Here is a 17,551-nt window from a genome sequence, read left to right as displayed (position 1 = left end):
GATCCCGGTTCGAGCCCCCTGCTCCCCACCTGCAGAGGAGTCGCTTCACAAGCAGTGAAGTGGGTCTGCAGGTGTCTGTCTTTCTCTCCCCCTCTGTCTTCTCCCTCCTCTCTCCATTTCTCTCTGTCCTATCCAACAACAAAGACATCAATAACAACAATAATAACCACACAAGGGCAACAAAAGGCGAAAAAAATGGCCTCCAGGAGCAGTGGATTCATGGTGCAGGCACTGAGCCCCAGCAATAAACCTGGAGGCAAAAATATATATATATATTTTGAGGGGTGGGGAACAGCACAATTGTTATTCATATGGCTTTCATGCCTGAGGCTCTGAGGTCCCAGGTTCAATCCACAGCACCACCATAAGCCAGAGCTGAGCAGAGCTCTGGTCAAAAATATTTTTTTTTGGGGGGGTGGCCGGGTGGTGCACCTGGTTGAGCGCACATGTGTGCAAGGGTCCAGGTCTGAGACCCCCGTCCCCACCTTCAGGGGGAAAATTTCACAAGTGAAAGAGCAGGGCTGCAGGTGTCTCTCTGTCTCTCTCCCTCTCGATCTCCCCCTTCCTTCTCTATTTCTGGCTGTCTTTATCCAATAAGTAAATAAAGATAATTAAAAATTTTTTTGTTTAATTATTTAAATCATACAGACCAGTGTGAGAAAATCAGAGCACCACTCTGGCTCACGTGGCACTAGGGATGTAGTTAAGAACCTCAGCCATGGGCTGGGGAGATAGTATAATGGTTATGCAAATACTTTAAAAGCCTGAGGCTCTGAGATCTCAGGTTTAATCCCCAGCACCACCATAAGCCAGAACTGAGCAGTGTTCTGGTCTCTTTCCCTCTGTATCTACTCTTTTCATTAAAATAAAATAAATGAAAAAAAATTTTTTTAAAAAAACCTCTTAATTAAAAAAAGAACCTCAGCCATAGGGGTTGGGTAGTGGCGCACCTGGTTGAGCACACATGTGGCAATGCGCAAGGACCCAGGTTTGAGCCCCCAGTCCCCACCTGCAGGGGGAAAGCTCTGTGAGTGGTAAAGCAGGGTTGCAATTGTCCTTCGTCTCTTTCCCTGTGTCTCCCTTCCTCTCGATTTCTGACTATCCAATAAATAAAGATACTAAAAAAACCTTTTTTTAAAAATTTATTTCTTTATTGGGGAATTAATGTTTTACATTCAACAGTAAATACAATAGTTTGTACATGCATAACATTCCCCAGTTTCCCATTTAACAATACAACCCCCACTATGTCCTCTGTCATCCTTCATGGACCTATGTTCTCCCCACCCACCCACCCCAGAGTCTTTTACTTTCATGCAATACGCCAATACCATTTCAGGTTCTACTTGTGTTTTCTTTTCTGATCTTGTTTTTCAATTTCTGCCTGAGAGTGAGATCATCCCATATTCATCCTTCTGTTTCTGACTTATTTAACTCAACATGATTTTTTCTTTTTTAAAAAAATTATTTCTTTATTGGGGAATTAAAGTTTTACATTCAACAGTAAATACAATAATTTGTACATGCATAACATTCCCCAGTTTCCCATATAACAATACAACCCCCACTATGTCATTTATCATCCTTCATCAACATGATTTTTTCAAAGTCCATCCAAGATCGGCTGAAAACGGTGAAGTCACCATTTTTTACAGCTGAGTAGTATTCCATTGTGTATATATATACCACAACTTGCTCAGCCACTCATCTGCTGTTGGACACCTGGGTTGCTTCCAGGTTTTGGCTATTACAAATTGTGCTGCCAAGAACATATGTGTACACAGATCTTTTTGGATGGATGTGTTGGGTTCCTTAGGATCTATCCCCAGGAGAGGAATAGCAGGGTCATAGGGTAGGTCCATTTCTAGCCTTCTGAGAGTTCTCCAGACTGTTCTCCACAGAGGTTGGACCCATTGACATTCCCACCAGCAGTGCAGGAGGGTTCCTTTGACCCACACCCTCTCCAGCATTTGCTGCTGTTACCTTTTCTGATGTATGACATTCTCACAGGAGTGAAGTGATATCTCATTGTTGTCTTGATTTGCATTTCTCTGACAATCAGAGACTTGGAGCATTTTTTCATGTGTTTCTCAGCCTTTTGGATCTCTTCTGTGGTGAATATTCTGTGTCGTATGCTTTACATTGGCTTGTTCTAGCCCTCCCCCTCCAAGAGAATTGGATGAGTCCTGTTAATTTCGCGGGCCTGCTTGGCCCCGCCCCAAGGGACCCTGGGAGAGGGTTCCGGAGTCCGAGAGTTCCTGAGTTCCCCAGTGACAGAGTTCCTGAGTTCCGGAGTTCGAGAGTGCGAGGGTGCGAGAGTTTCTGAGTTCGAGAGTAAGAGAGAGGGTTCCTGAGTTCGAGAGTGCCAGAGTTCCTGAGTTCCTGAGTTCGAGAGTTTCAGGGTTACAGAGTAAGAGAGAGTGCCAGAGAGACAGAGTTCCTGAGTTCCTGAGTTCGAGAGAAAAGAGAGTTCCTGAGTTCGAGAGTTTCAGGGTTACAGAGTAAGAGAGAGTGCCAGAGAGACAGAGTTCCTGGGTTCCTGAGTTCCAGAGAAAAAGAGAGAGTGCTTGCGCCGCCGCAAAGAGACAGCAGAGTTCTGTTTGGTGATTAGTTTGTGTTAGTTTATGAATCGTTGTTCCTGAGTAAAGAAATACAGCTTCCCTGCCCAGCCGTTGTCTCCGCGTCTCTGTTACCCACCCGTGAAGCCAGCCCGCCCGGCAAGAGCTCCCGAAAATTTTAACAACAATTCTGTCCAAGTCCTCCCCCCATTTTTGGATGGGGTTATTTGTTGTCTTGTTGTTGAGTCTGGCAAGCTCTTTATATATGTTGGTTATTAAACTCTTGTCTGATGTATGGCATATAAAGATCTTCTCCCATTCTGTGAGGGGTCTCTTGGTTTGGGTAGTGGTTTCTTTTGCTGTGCAGAAGCTTTTTAATTTGATGTAGTCCCATAGGTTTATACTTGCCTTAATCTTCCTTGTAATTGGATTCGTTTCATTGAAGATGTCTTTAAAACTTATTCGGAAAAGAGTTCTGCCAATATTTTCTTCTAAATATCTGATAGTTTGTGGTCTAACATCCAAGTCCTTGATCCACTTGGAATTTACTTTTGTATTTGGTGAAATACAGTGATTCAGTTTCATTCTTCTGCATGTTTCAACCCATTGTTTCCAACACCATTTGTTGAAGAGACTCTGCTTTCCCCATGTAATAGTCTGGGCCCCTTTGTCAAAGATTAGATGTCCATAGGTGTGGGGCCTCATTTCTGGGCTCTCAATTCTATTCCACTGGTCAGTGTGTCTGTTCATGTTCCAGTACCAAGCAGTTTTGATGACAATGGCCCTATAATACAGTTTGAGATCTGGGAGTGTGATGCCTCCAGTTCTGTTCTTTTTTCTCAAGATTGTTTTGGCAATTCTAGGTCTTTTCTGGTTCCAGATAAACATTTGTAGCATTTGTTCTATTCTCCTAAAAAATGTGCTTGGGATCGTGATGGGGATAGCATTAAATTTGTAGATGGCTCTGGGTAATACATTCATTTTGATGATGTTAATTCTTCCAACCCATGAACATGGAATATCTTTCCACTTCTTTGTGTCTTTTTCAATTTCCTTGAGTAGTGACTCATAATTTTCAGTATACAAGTCTTTCACTTCTTTGGTCAAGTTTACTCCTAGATATTTTATTGTTTTTGTTGCTATAGTAAAAGGAATTGATTTCTGGATTTCAATTTCTTCTAACTTAGTGTTTGCATAGAGGAATGCCACTGACTTTTGAATGTTAATTTTATAGCCTGACACCTTACTGTATTGCCTGATGATTTCCAAAAGCTTCTTGCTGGATTCCTTAGTTTTTTCCATGTATACTATCATGTCATCTGCAAATAAGGAGAGTTTGACTTCTTCTCTTCCAATCTGTATGCCTTTAATTCCTTGCTCCTGCCTGATTGCTATGGCAAGAACTTCCAACACTATGTTGAATAGTAATGGTGATAGTGGGCAGCCCTGTCTAGTACCTGATCTGAGGGGAAATGCTTCCAGTTTTTCACCATTGAGTATGATGTTGGCTGTAGGTTTGCTATATATAGACTCCACTATCTTCTGGAATTTTCCATCTATTCCTATTTTTTGTAGTGTTTTGATCATAAAGGGATGTTGTATTTTGTCAAAGGCTTTCTCTGCATCTATTGATATGACCATGTGGTTTTTGGTCTTGCTTTTGTTGATGTGGTGGATCACATTGATTGATTTACGTATATTAAACCAACCTTGCATGCCTGGGATAAATCCCACTTGGTCATGATGAGCAATCTTTTTGATACACTGCTGTATCCGGTTGGCTAGAATTTTGTTCAATATTTTCGCATCTATGTTCATCAGAGATATTGGTCTGTAGTTTTCTTTTTTGGTTGTGCCCCTGTCTGCTTTTGGTATCAGGGTGATGTTGGCTTCATAGAAGCTGGCAGGGAGTATTCCAGTTTCTTCAGTCTTCTGGAAGACTTTTAAAAGTAGAGGTACTAGTTCTTCTTTGAAGGGTTTGTAGAATTCATTTGTAAAACCATCTGGTCCAGGACTTTTATTTTTGGGGAGATTTTTGATAACTGTTTCAATTTCATTAGCTGTGATGGTCCTGTTCATGTTATCCACTTCCTCTTGACTTAGTTTTGGAAGTTGGTAGGTATCTAGGAAACCGTCCATATCTTCCAGGTTCTCTAGCTTGGTGGCATATAGTTGTCCATAGAAGCCTCGCATGATATGTTGAATTTCTGTGGCATCTGTTGTGATATCTTCTCTTTCATTTACTATCCGATTTATTTGGGTCTTCTCCCTTTTTTGTTTTGTGAGTCTGGCTAAAGGTTTGTCGATTTTGTTTACTCTTTCAAAGAACCAACATTTACTTTCGTTGATCTTTTGTATGGTTTTCCTATTCTCAATGTTATTTATTTCTGCCCTAACTTTAGTGACTTCTGTCCTTCTGGTTGCTTTAGGGTTCCTTTGTTGTTGTTCTTCTAGATCTTTAAGATGTGCAATCAGGCTGTTTATTTGTGCTTTTTCTTGTTTCCTAATGTGTGCCTGTATAGCTATGAACTTCCCTCTTAGGACTGCTTTAGCTGTGTACCAAATATTTTGATATCTTGTGTCTTCATTTTCATTGAACTCTCGAAACATTTTGATTTTTTCCTTGATTTCCTCTTTGACCCAGAAGTTGTTAAGAAGTGTACTGTTGGGAGTCAGGCTGTAGCGCAGCGGGTTAAGCGCAGGTGGCACTAAGCTCAAGGACCGGCTTCAGGATCCCGGTTCGAGCCCCCGGCTCCCCACCTGCAGGCAGGTCCCTTCACAGGCGGTGAAGCAGGTCTGCAGGTGTCTGTCTTTCTCTCCCCCTCTCTGTCTTCCTCTCCTCTCTCCATTTCTCTCTGTCCTACCCAACAACAACGACATCAATAATAACTACAACAATAAAACAACAAGGGCAACAAAAGGGAATAAAAAAAAGAAGGTGTACTGTTGAGCTTCCACATTTTGGGACTGTTACTAATCTTTTGTTGATTGTTAAGTGTTAGTTTCATTCCACTGTGGTCTGAGAAGATGCTTGGGATGATTTCAATGCTCTTGAATTGGCTGATGCTGTCTTTGTGGCCTAACATATGGTCTATCCTTGAGAATGACCCATGTGGATTTGAGTAAAATGTGTATTCCATGTACCTCCCTAATACTTCCTCTCCACTTTTCCAAGCTTTGGGTCCATGATTGCTCAACAATTTGTTTGGCTTTGTATGTTAACTCTCTTTTCAGTCACCAGGTTCCAGGTGTCATCAGGATGCCGGCCAGACTTCCCTGGATTGAAGACCCCACCAATATGTCCTGGAGCTCAGCTTCCCCAGAGACCCACCCTACTAGGGAAAGAAAGAGGCAGACTGGGAGTATGGACTGACCAGTCAACGCCCATGTTCAGCGGGGAAGCAATTACAGAAGCCAGACCTTCTACCTTCTGCAACCCACAATGACCCTGGGTCCATGCTCCCAGAGGGATAGAGAATGGGAAAGCTATCAGGGGAGGGGGTGGGATATGGAGATTGGGTGGTGGGAATTGTGTGGAGTTGTACCCCTCCTACCCTATGGTTTTGTTAATTAATCCTTTCTTAAATAAAAAAAAAAAAGAAAAGAAAACACAAGTCGAACCTGAAATGGAAAAAAAAATATGTATTCCAGTTTCTTGGGATGAATGACTCTGAAAATGTCCAATAGTTCTAGTTTATCTATCTCTTCATTTAGCTCCCTTATGTCTTTATTGATTTTCTGCCTGGATGATCTGTCAAGTTTAGAGAGTGGGGTGTTGAAGTCCCCTACTATAATTGTGTTACTGTTAATATATTGCTGTAGCTCTTTCAGTAGAAGTTTGATATATTTAGATGGCTTCTCATTGGGTGCATAGATGTTAATAATTGTTAAGTCCTCTTGATTGACTGATCCTCTGAGCATTAAGTAGCGTCCATTCCTATAAAAAAAACCCATTTTTTAAAAAAGAACCTCAGCCATGCAAGTCCTGTGCTGGGAAATTGTGAGTCACATCTGCCATGTTGTCCCCTCAGGCTATTGCTAGTTCCCGCGAGAGTTGGGACATTCTCGGAGTGCCTGTTTCGCCATGTTGTGCCCTCAGGGCATTGTCTATTTTCCCGAAATATTTGGAGTGCTTTGGTTACCCCCCCCCCCATTCTCACAAGAGTTATTATCCTATCCTGGAGTGCTATGGTTACTCCTCCCCCTTCCCATTCTCATGAAAGCTACTCCTATAAAAGCCCTTTTTCTTCCGCACCTCACTCTCTTGCCAGCGTTTCACTTTGGTGTTCAGATGCAGGCGGCCATTTTTGCTACCTCCACGTGGCCCAACCTGCTTCTCTAGCACCCAACTATGAGGCGCCAGCGCAAATAAAGATTTGTGTTCCCTCTTCGCTCTGAACCTCCTCTCTCTCTCCTCCGCGGCCCACACAACAACATCTGGCATCTGACGAGTCCGCACTCACGCCCGGCCTGAGGTCCAGAAAAGCCGCCCAGACACAGGTAAGTGGCAGCCGCCTGACTCTGCAGCCCCGCCTTTCCCCCACCATGGGATTTTTTCTGTTTTATGAGGAGGTGTCCCAAACATTATATCCTTCTCTCCTGGGACAGGCTCTCGATCTCAGAGATGCTTTCATTTTCGCTACACCGTGGCTTCTCATAATTATATTTGCTACTTATAAGATATGTACAAGGTGTTCTGCTGAAAGGTTAAGTGACCTTGAGGCTGAGATACAAGAGTTAAGAGATATGTGCTTACGACCTACACGCCCTAAGCAATTTGCAGTCAGCACCCAAACTTCTGTCCCTGCAGACACATGTTTGGTTCCTTCTGCGGCTTCCATGACCCCTTCACCCGCTGTCCCTGTAGACATGTGTTTGGCTCCTTCTGCAGACACGTGTTCGGTTCCTTCTGCGGCTTCCATAACCCCTACCCCACTGATACCTCGTCATTTAGAGACATTGTGTCTGAGATACAAGAGTTAAAGTATATGTTTTCAGCGTTTAGAGACCTTAAACCTTTTTCAGTCCGCCCCAAGAGCTCCGTCCCCATAGGTACGTGCTCAGTTTCCCCTGCAGCCACTACGGCAGCTTCTACTTTTGTAACTCTTTCCCCCACATCATCAGACCAAGTCCACACCTTCCTGGTAAATGTGTCCCTCAATAGACAAAAACCTCAGGTGTGGCACCCATACTCCTTCAAAGAGTTAAGAGAACTCAGACAAACCATGAAGGAGGACGGCATTCATGCTCCATGGACCAAGTCCATTTTAAGGAGTTTTTACCAGTATCTTAACACCCCCCAGGACTGGAAAGACCTGGCTTGTGCTGCACTCCCAGACCCCCATCTACCTACAATGGAAGGCATGCTTCCGTGATGAATGCTCTAGACAATCGCAGGAAAATAGTAATAAACAGGTAGAATGGAATTTTGATGCTTTGTTTGGAGCAGGATAATTTGAATCTGGAACTCAGCAGGCAGAAGCTAAGTTTCCAACTGGTTATTTTGAACAGGTACGCATCTGTGCAACACAAGCATGGGAAAGGGTGACCCCAACCAATGTAGATTATTCAGTTCCCATTAACTCTCTTCACCAAGGCACTGATGAATCATTAGCGAACTTCATCTCAAGGGTGAGGCAAACCTTAGAGAGAAAGGTTTATAATCCTGAAATCCTCTCTTTCCTCCTGCGTTCTATTGTCTGGGATGGCATGATACCACAATTCCGTCAGGCATGCCTTAGTCTTAAACACCTACACCCAGATAACTGGATTTTAGTGACACAGGAACTTACATCAGGCAATTATGGGGCACCCGCTACGACACAGGTTTATGCAGTTAACCCATGTAATCAAAACGGGGCCTGTTTCAGTGCAGTCGCCAAGGGCATTGGTGTAACCAATGTCCTGATAAGCTGAGACCACGCCTCCAGTTAGAGCAACCCTGTCTACAGTCAGGGCAATCCCGCCTCCAGTCAGGGCAACCCTGCCTCCAATCAGGACAACCCTGCCTTCAGTCAGGGAGCCAGAAGCCACGTATGGTGTGTCCCAGATGCCGTAGAGGGTTTCATTGGAAGCGAGATTGTTGGTCCAAATTTCATAAAGATGGCACGCCCCTGAATGGTACTAATTTGGGGCCTGAGATTTTGTGGACCACTCCTGTTTTAGAACGTGGTCATCCTACTATGACAGTAAGGATTGGCAATATTCCTTTTTGATTGACATGGGGGCAGAAAAGACGATTTTAAGGTAAGCAGAGGTTCCCCAAAATTGGGAACTCCTCCCAGGACCCCATATACACGGGGTTGGAGGAGTGACCCAATCATTTCTCACATGAGATTCGCTCATGTGGGAAGACCCGGAAGGTTCTACTGGACACTTTCGCCCTCTGGTAGCTGATATTAGCACCAACCTACTGGGCAGAGATATTCTGGAATGTCTTGATGTTAGGATATCCACAGATGTCTCTGCAGAGCGTAACACCCGCTCCTGCGAGACCAGATCTAACCAGCACCCCCAATACTAACTGCCACTGTTCATATATAAACTCCCCGCTCAGGCTGTCTTTCTAATGAGCCTGTCTGGGTGGAACAGTGGCCTTTACCTAGGGATAAGCTATACATTTTAAAAGAGCTCGTCTGAGAGCAGTTGTCCTTGGGACACATTCGTCATTCTCGAAGCCCATGGAATACTCCTGTCTTTGTGATTAAAAAGCGCTCAGGAAAATGGCGCCTCCTCCAAGATCTCCGTGTGGTTAATAAAACCATGCAGGTCTGGGGCTCCCCCCAAAAGGGTTTGCCTCTTGCTTCTGCAATTCCCACAGGAATTCCAATCATAGCTATTGATATACAAGATTGTTTTTTCTATTCCCTTGCATCCGCAAGATTGTAAACATTTTGCCTTCTCTGTTCCTTCTATTAATAATGCCAGCCCTGCCGTTAGATTTGAATGGGTGGTGCTGCCCCAAGGCATGGCCAATAGTCCTACAATTTGTCAAGAGACTGTTAAATCTGCTCTTTTCTCATATATCCATAAGGGCCTTAATGTTTTTCATTACATGGATGACGTATTAATATGGGGGAAATCAGATACAGATCTCTGTGCCCTACGTGATTTTCTCATTCCTGCACTAAAGAAAAGCGGCCTTAATGTGGCTCCTGAGAAGATACAGCTGATTCCTCCAATATCTTTTTTAGGTTCAGAGATTTCTCTAATGCAAATTCGTCCCTTAAAACCTAGTGTTACTTTTCCTTCTAACCTCACTCTTGCTTCTTTACAAAGTTTTTTGGAAATTTAAATTGGCTTAGGCAGTATCTTTATCTGCCTACAAGCTGCCTCCAACCACTGTTTGACCTGTTAAAAGGAAACAGACAGCCCTCCTCAAAACGTAGGTTAACTCCCAAGGCCTCCTCAGCACTGGAAAGGGTTAACCAGGCCCTCCAGGACGTGCACCTTGTTCAATTCTCCCCCTCCTCTCCGGTAAACCTTCTAATCTTTAACTCTACCCCCACAGTAGTAGGGGCATTGTGGCAGAACCATGGGGTTCTCGAGTGGCTTCACATGCCAGTAGGCGGAGCTCCAAGACTCCTCACTGAGATAGATGCATTAGCATTCATGGTTCGCCAAGGAAGAAATAGGTCTGTGCAGGTCTTAGGGAAAGAACCGGATTTAATTATTCTGCCCTTTTCTCTCACAGATACAGAGTGGCTCATACGCCATCATTCCCGCTTTGCCATAAGCTTCATGGGGTTTCCAGGACAAATAGATAACCATTTTCCTTCTAATAAATTGATAGCTTCTTTACCTCTTTTGCCTCTACTAGCACCTAAACTTTTCTCTCGAGATCCCATTCCTTCTGCTCCTACAGTCTTCACTAATGGAGGAAAAAAGGGAGCTGCTGCCCTTATATATTACCCGGACAAAAAAACCCCTAAACCTCTCTTTACTGAGCTTCCTGAGAATTCCCTGTTGTTAAAATTCCGGAGGCTCCAGCCGGCCGGGCTAGCTTCACGGGCGGGTAACAGAGACGCGGAGACAACGGCTGGGCAGGGAAGCTGTATTTCTTTATTCAGGAACAACGATCCATAAACTAAGACAAACTAATCACCAAACAGAACTCTGCTGTCTCTTTGCGGCGGCACAAGCACACTCTCTTACTCTGGAACTCAAGAACCCTCCAACTCTGGAATTCTCGAACTCTTGTACTGGGGAACCCTCTGAAACTCTGGCACTCTCGAACTCAGGAACCCTCTCCCGTGGTTCCTTGGGGCGTGGCCAAGCGGGCCTGTGAAATTAACTGGACTGATCCAATTCTCTTGGCGGGGGAGGGCTAGAACAAACCAATGTAAAGCATATGACAATTCCCCTCAGTACAAAGAACTTTATGCTGTTTTCCTTGCATTAAAAGCTGTACCAGAATCCTTCAACCTTTTTTCTGACAGTGTGTATACTGTTAACTTACTTCCATGGCTTGCTCGTTCCTATGTGAAAATTGATGACAACCCACTTTCCCCTCTCTTGATTCAAATCACCTCTATGCTCTCTTCTCGAACCCAACCACTATATATTCAGCACCTTCGTTCCCACAGCCCTCTTCCTGGTTCCCTGTCCAAAGAGAATGCTGCAGCTGACCGCCTTGCCTCCACAGGAGCTCTCCTAGTCTCTGTCTCTGATCCTGCTGATTTCCATTCTCTAACCCATGTTAATCTTTTTTTTTAATTTTATTTATTTATTCCCTTTTGTTGCCCTTGTTGTTTTATTGTTGTAGTTATTATTGTTGTTGTCATTGTTGGATAGGACAGAGAGAAATGGAGAGAGGAGGGGAAGACAGAGAGGAGGAGAGAAAGATAGACACCTGCAGACCTGCTTCACTGCCTGTGAAGCAACTCCTCTGCAGGTGTGGAGCCGGCGTTCGAACTGGGATCCTTATGCCGGTCCTTGTGCTTTGTGCCACCTGCGCTTAACCTGCTGCGCTACAGCCCGACTCCCCCATGTTAATCTTAAAGGCCTTCGAGCTCGATTTCCTGATGTTCCTTTACCACAGTTAAAACATACCCTAGCTACATGCTCCTCCTGTGCAAGTCTCATTAAAAACACCTGTTATTCAGACTCTTGGTGTTAGCCCCTGAGGCTTAAAAGCTAATGCTATTTGGCAAATTGATGTCACCCACATACCAAACTTTGGCAAACAAAAATATGTGTTTGTCTCAATTGATACCTTTTCTAAATTTATGTGGGCAACAGCTCAGACAGGAGAAAGCTCTAAAAAGCTTATAAGCCATATGCTCTCCTGTTTTGCTGTGATGGGCTTACATCTTCAACTGAAAACTGACAATGGACCTGTGTTTACCAGCAAACAATTTAAAGATTTTTTTGTTCCCTCTGGAACATTACTCATACCATAACATTACTCATACTATAATCCACAGGGACAAGGCATTGTTGAGAGGGCCCATCAAACCCTTAAGGCTCAATTAAATAAAGATAAAGGAGGAATGTACCCCCCCCCAATATCCAGCTAGCAAATCCTCAACTACATTAAATCTCTTTAATATTTACAATAACTCGGACTTACCTCCTATTATTCTTCACCAGCAAACACCATCTACTCTTCCATCTATTAAGGTCAAATGGAAAGACCCACTTGATAAAATTTGGAAAGGGCCTGACCCTCTATTGACCATGGGAAGAGGTTTTGCATGTCCGCCATGTCCGACAATACCCTCATGATGACACTGTTATCTCTGAAGTACAAGAAATACAAGAGGACTAGCCACAGGATACATCCCAGGATCCATAATATGACATGGCAGAACCTACAAAAGTTGGCTCACAGAGTCCTCTCTCCTACCCCTCCCCTGAATGTCTTATGTTATGACTGGCCAGTTGTGTTTTGTGAGTGAGTGTGTTGAATGACCAAAAATTTTTGTATGACCCATCTGCTCAGAGTACTCTAAATGTTAAAACCATTGTCACTAACATGCGTTAACTCTCTAAGTAACCTGAGTCTGTTTATAGTCCAAAGTAAAAATGGTTAAAAAATCAAAATATTTAAACCAATTATAATCATCGAGGTATCAATTATAGTAAACTTCTAACTTGCTACAAGTTTTATTTTTTTCACAAGTAAGTGATTACAGCTATCAAGACTTCATATGAAGAATCATCTGTTCATATGGTAAGGTATTAAACTGTAAGAAGTTCCTCCATATCCAACCTATGTGAATTAACAACATTCACATATTCTTGTACACTTAACTGGTGTATCTTGTCTTGCCACCATAGGCCTGCCTTTGTCAGCCAACAATTTAAAGATATTTCCCTTTATAACATCACTCATGCCACGGACATCCTTTAGTACCCCCAAAGACAAATGGCTGTTCCCCTAGACATCACATCCACTGACTGCTTCCCTTAGACTTGAGATATGATCCCACCTCTTCATACCAATGGATACATTCCCCCTTCCTTACCTGTCTACCCTTAGTTGTGGGACCCTAGCTTGTTTTACTTCTCCTGCTCACAATAGGTCCCATAATTCTTTTATTTTAAACATTTTAATTTATTGAGAAAGAGATGAGGAGAGAGAAAGAACCAGATATCTTTCTGGTACACATGCTGCCAGGGATCAAACTTGGGACCTCACGCTTGAGAGTCTAACACCTTATCCACTGCGACACCTCCCAGACCATGGTCCTATAATTTTTAATAAGCTCATGGCCTTTTTGCAACAACAGATTGATGCCATAAAGATGCAACCTATACAAACTCACTATCATAGGCTGGACATGGCAAAATATTGAGTTGCTGTGGAGGATTTGCCCCCCTCCATCAGAATGTCCACCATTTAGAGGACTGGCTAGCCAATGACGGGTAAAAGGGAAACTAGCGCTATCCAGTCAACCTAAGACAGGGCACCTGGTACTACTGGGCAAAAATGACCAGGTGTTCCAATGATGGGTAAGATGGAAGGCTGATACCCAACCTAAGACAGGCACAGTCTGCCCTGCCACAAAACAAAGTCCGCCAAACATCAAAACATGTGCCCTCAAGGTTGCTATTGGCATGGCCATAGAGTTTATGTTAAAAGATAGTTCCTGGGAATCGGGTGGTGGTGCAGCGGGTTTAGCGCAGGTGGTGCTAAGTGCAAGAACTGGCTTAAGGATCCCAGTTTGAGCCCCTGGCTCCTCACCTTCACAGGCTTCACAGGCGGTGAAGCAGGTCTGCAGGTCTTCATCGCTTCACAGGCGGTGAAGCAGGTCTGCAGGTGTCTCTTTCTCTCCTCTTCTCTGTCTTCCCCTCCTCTCTCCATTTCTCTCTGTTCTATCCAACAACCACAATATCAGTAACAACAACAATATAATTACAACAATAAAACAACTAGGGCAACAAAAGGCAAAATAACAAAAAAAAAAAAAAAAAAAGATAAGTTCCCGCTTCCCTAGACCTTAGAGTCCATGTTAAAAGAAAAGATAAGTTGGTGGTCCGGGAGGTGGCGCAGTGGATAAAGCATCGGACTCTCAAGCATGAGGTCCTGAGTTCAATCCCCGGCAGCACATGTACCAGAGTGATGTCTGGCTCTTTCTCTCTCCTATGTTTCTCATTAATAAATAAATAAATAAAATCTTTAAATACATATATTTATAAAAAAAAAAAAAAGAAAAGAAAAGATAAGTTCTTTTTCCCCATGAATCACCCAGGACCTTCCAGATAACGGCTGACTACCATGACAAATAATATAAAATAATAATAATAAATGAATAGGAAAGATACATCCCCCAATACTCAGTTGGCTAAGGCACCAAACCTCTTTTTCTATAAAGCATTCAAATCAGATGACCTGCTAACCACGAGAAGCAGATTGCTTGTGTTTCTTCCACAGGAATCCTGGAAAAATACCATCTGGACCCCTGCACACCCTGACATCACCCACTAGATGGCACGACTACAGTGGCACACCCCCCGAAACCCTAGATGTCACCTGATGCGATCTGAAGAACCTGATTCACAGACTCCAAGGACAGAACTTTTTTACTGCCTGTTTGCCTTTCCTGCTTCTGCTTTGACCTGTCACGTTTTGGCTGTTCCAGCTCACTCTCTACAGAAAAGCGGAATTCCAGAGGCTGACCTTCCTCATGCAGCATTTCATCCCCTGCCATTTCTCCCCCTAGTCGCCTACTTTGGACTGAGATTTCTATCAGACTTGCTGGTATACCCTTTGGACACTTTAGACAATTTTACAGCAGCTTCCTTCCCTTCACGTTGCTGGTTTTTCATAGACTGACCCTGAGTAGTTCATAGACTTTACACACTGTTGCCCTGGACATTAGATAAAAGAAAAGGGGGAGATGCTGGGAAATTGTGCAGTCACATCTGCCATGTTGTCCCCTCGGGCTATTGCTAGTTCCCGTGAGAGTTGGGACATTCTTGGAGTGCCTGTTTCACCATGTTGTGCCCTCAGGGCATTGTCTATTTCCCCACGATATTTGGAATGCTTTGGTTACTCCTCCCCCCTCCCATTCTCGCAAGAGTTATTATCCTATCCTGGTGTGCTATGGTTACTCCTCCCCCTTCCCATTCTCGTGAAAGCTACTCCTATAAAAGCCCTTCTTCTTCCGCACCTTGCTCTCTTGTCAGCGTTTCACTTCAGTGTTCAGATGCAGGAAAGGTTACTGCGTGAGGCGGCCATTTTTGCTACCTCCACGTGGCCCAACCTGTTTCTCTAGCACCCAACTCTGAGGCGCCAGCGCAAATAAAGATTTGTGTTCCCTCTTCTCTCCGGACCTCCTCTCTCTCTCCTCTGCGGCCCGCACAACAACAGTCCTGTGCCTTACCAGATGACCTGTTTCTCTCTCTCTCTCTCCATATATATATATATATATATATATATATATATATATGGTTTTCCTTTCTAAGTAATCATCTTGAAAGCTACATGTGTTCCTCATTTTTGCCTTTCCTCTGTGGGTTTCTGGCTTCCTGAGGAGACCCCCACCTGCACAGCTCTCAGGGAGTCTGCGTTGACGCTGGACGCAAGCGGCACACCGAGTCAGGGTCTCCTGTGCTGGTGGTTGTGATGCTTTGTGTTCCTTTTCAATTTCTCTTCATGTTACCTGAAACCACAATTCAGTAGGGGCTTTGCTCAAACCTGAGACTCATATAGAACAGACCAGTATGCTATCCAAGTCAGCTAGTTCACCAACCCCTAATGTTTTTTCATTTATTTATTTTACCAGAGCACAGCTCAATTCTGGCTTACTCTCCTCCACCCTTGCCTTTTGTTTTTTTTAATTAACAAAAATATTTAGGGGGTCAGGCACCAGGTTAAGCACACATAGTAGGAAGCACAAAGACCTGGTTTGAGCCCCTGGCTTCCCACCTGCAGGGGGGTTGCTTCACAAGCCATAAAGCACTTCTACAGTTGTCTATCTTCCTCTATCTCTCCTTCTCATCTCAATTTCTCTCTGTCCTATCCAATAAAAATAAAAAATTCTGGGGGTCAGGCGGTGGCGCAGTGGGTTAAGCGCAAGTGGCACAAAGCGCAGGGACCGGCGTAAGGATCCCGGTTCGAGCCCCCGGCTCCCCACCTGCAGGGGAGTCGCTTCACAGGCGGTGAAGCAAGTCTGCAGGTGTCTGTCTGTCTCTCCCCTTCTCTGTCTTCCCCTCCTCTCTCCATTTCTCTCTGTCCTATCCAACAACGAATTGCGTCAACAAGGGCAATAATAATAACCACAACGAAGCTACAACAAGAGCAACAAAAGGGGGGAAAAATGGCCTCCAGGAGCGGTGGATTCATGGTGCAGGCACCGAGCCCAGCAATAACCCTGGAGGGGGAAAAAAAATTAAAAATGCTCACCAGAGCAGTGGATTCGTAGTGCCCACACTGAGCTCCAGTGATCACCCTGTAGGCAAAGAAAAAAAATTAATCATGGGAGCTAGGTGCAGCAGGTTAAGTGTACATGGCACAAAGCAAGGACTAGCATAAGAATCCCAGTTCAAGCCCCCAGCTCCCCACCTGCAGGGCATCTCTTCACAAGCGGTGAAGCAGGTCTGCAGGTGTCTATCTTTCTCTCCTCCTCTCTGTCTTCCCCTCCACTCTTGATTTCTCTCTGTCCTATCCAACAACAACAGTTATGACAACAATAACAATAACAACTACAATAAGCACAACAGCAAGGGCAACAAAATGGGGAAAATGGCCTCCAGGAGCAGTGGATTCGTAGTGCAGGCACTGAGCCCCAGTGATAACCCTGGAGGCAAAAAAAAAAAATTAACCAGAGTATCACTCTGGTATATATAATGCTAATTAGTATCAATCCAACTCAGGACCTCTGTGCCACATCTTCAGCTGCTATCTTAAATATTAGATAACCTTCCTAGTGACTGATCTTGTGTCTGAGTTTGCAAGGATTGTGGACAGATTTTGCTCTTACTCATTTAGTACCAGAGCCCTGCTCAGCTCTGGCTTGTCTGGGGGATTGAACTTGGGACACCAAAACCTCAGGGAAGGGAGTCTTTTTGCATAACCAGTATGCTATCTCTCAAGTCCGCAAATTTTGATTTTAAAAATAGTACATCACAGCTGTCGGGCATGGTGGATAAAGCCTTGGATTCTTAAGCATGAGGGGATTCAGTTTGACGCCTGCCTGGCATTGCATGTGCGAATGGTGCTCTGGTTCTCTTTCTCTCTCTTTCAGATTAATAAATCTCTAAAATAGACTACATTGCAGTATTACTTGTCTTAGTTACTAATTTTTTCCGGCTCCTTCAAATTGCTCACTTGCACTGCACAGGCCCAACTCCTGGACCTGGAGGCCCCATAGCAGGAGCTCATAGCAGGTAGGTCACACGCATGCGCCTGCCAGCGGACTTTACCCGAAGGGCTGCCTACAATGCGGACCAATCAGAGATGACTTTCTTTGCCGCGCCTCCGGATGCCCTGCCCAATCAGCGGGGACTGGGTGGGCGTGGCCGGGCTCTGCGCTCTGGAGTGGGGA

Source organism: Erinaceus europaeus, chromosome 15, assembly GCF_950295315.1.
Source record: "Erinaceus europaeus chromosome 15, mEriEur2.1, whole genome shotgun sequence".
In the NCBI taxonomy this organism is placed as follows: Eukaryota; Metazoa; Chordata; class Mammalia; order Eulipotyphla; family Erinaceidae; genus Erinaceus; species Erinaceus europaeus.
Note: the sequence above shows the minus strand (reverse complement) of the source record.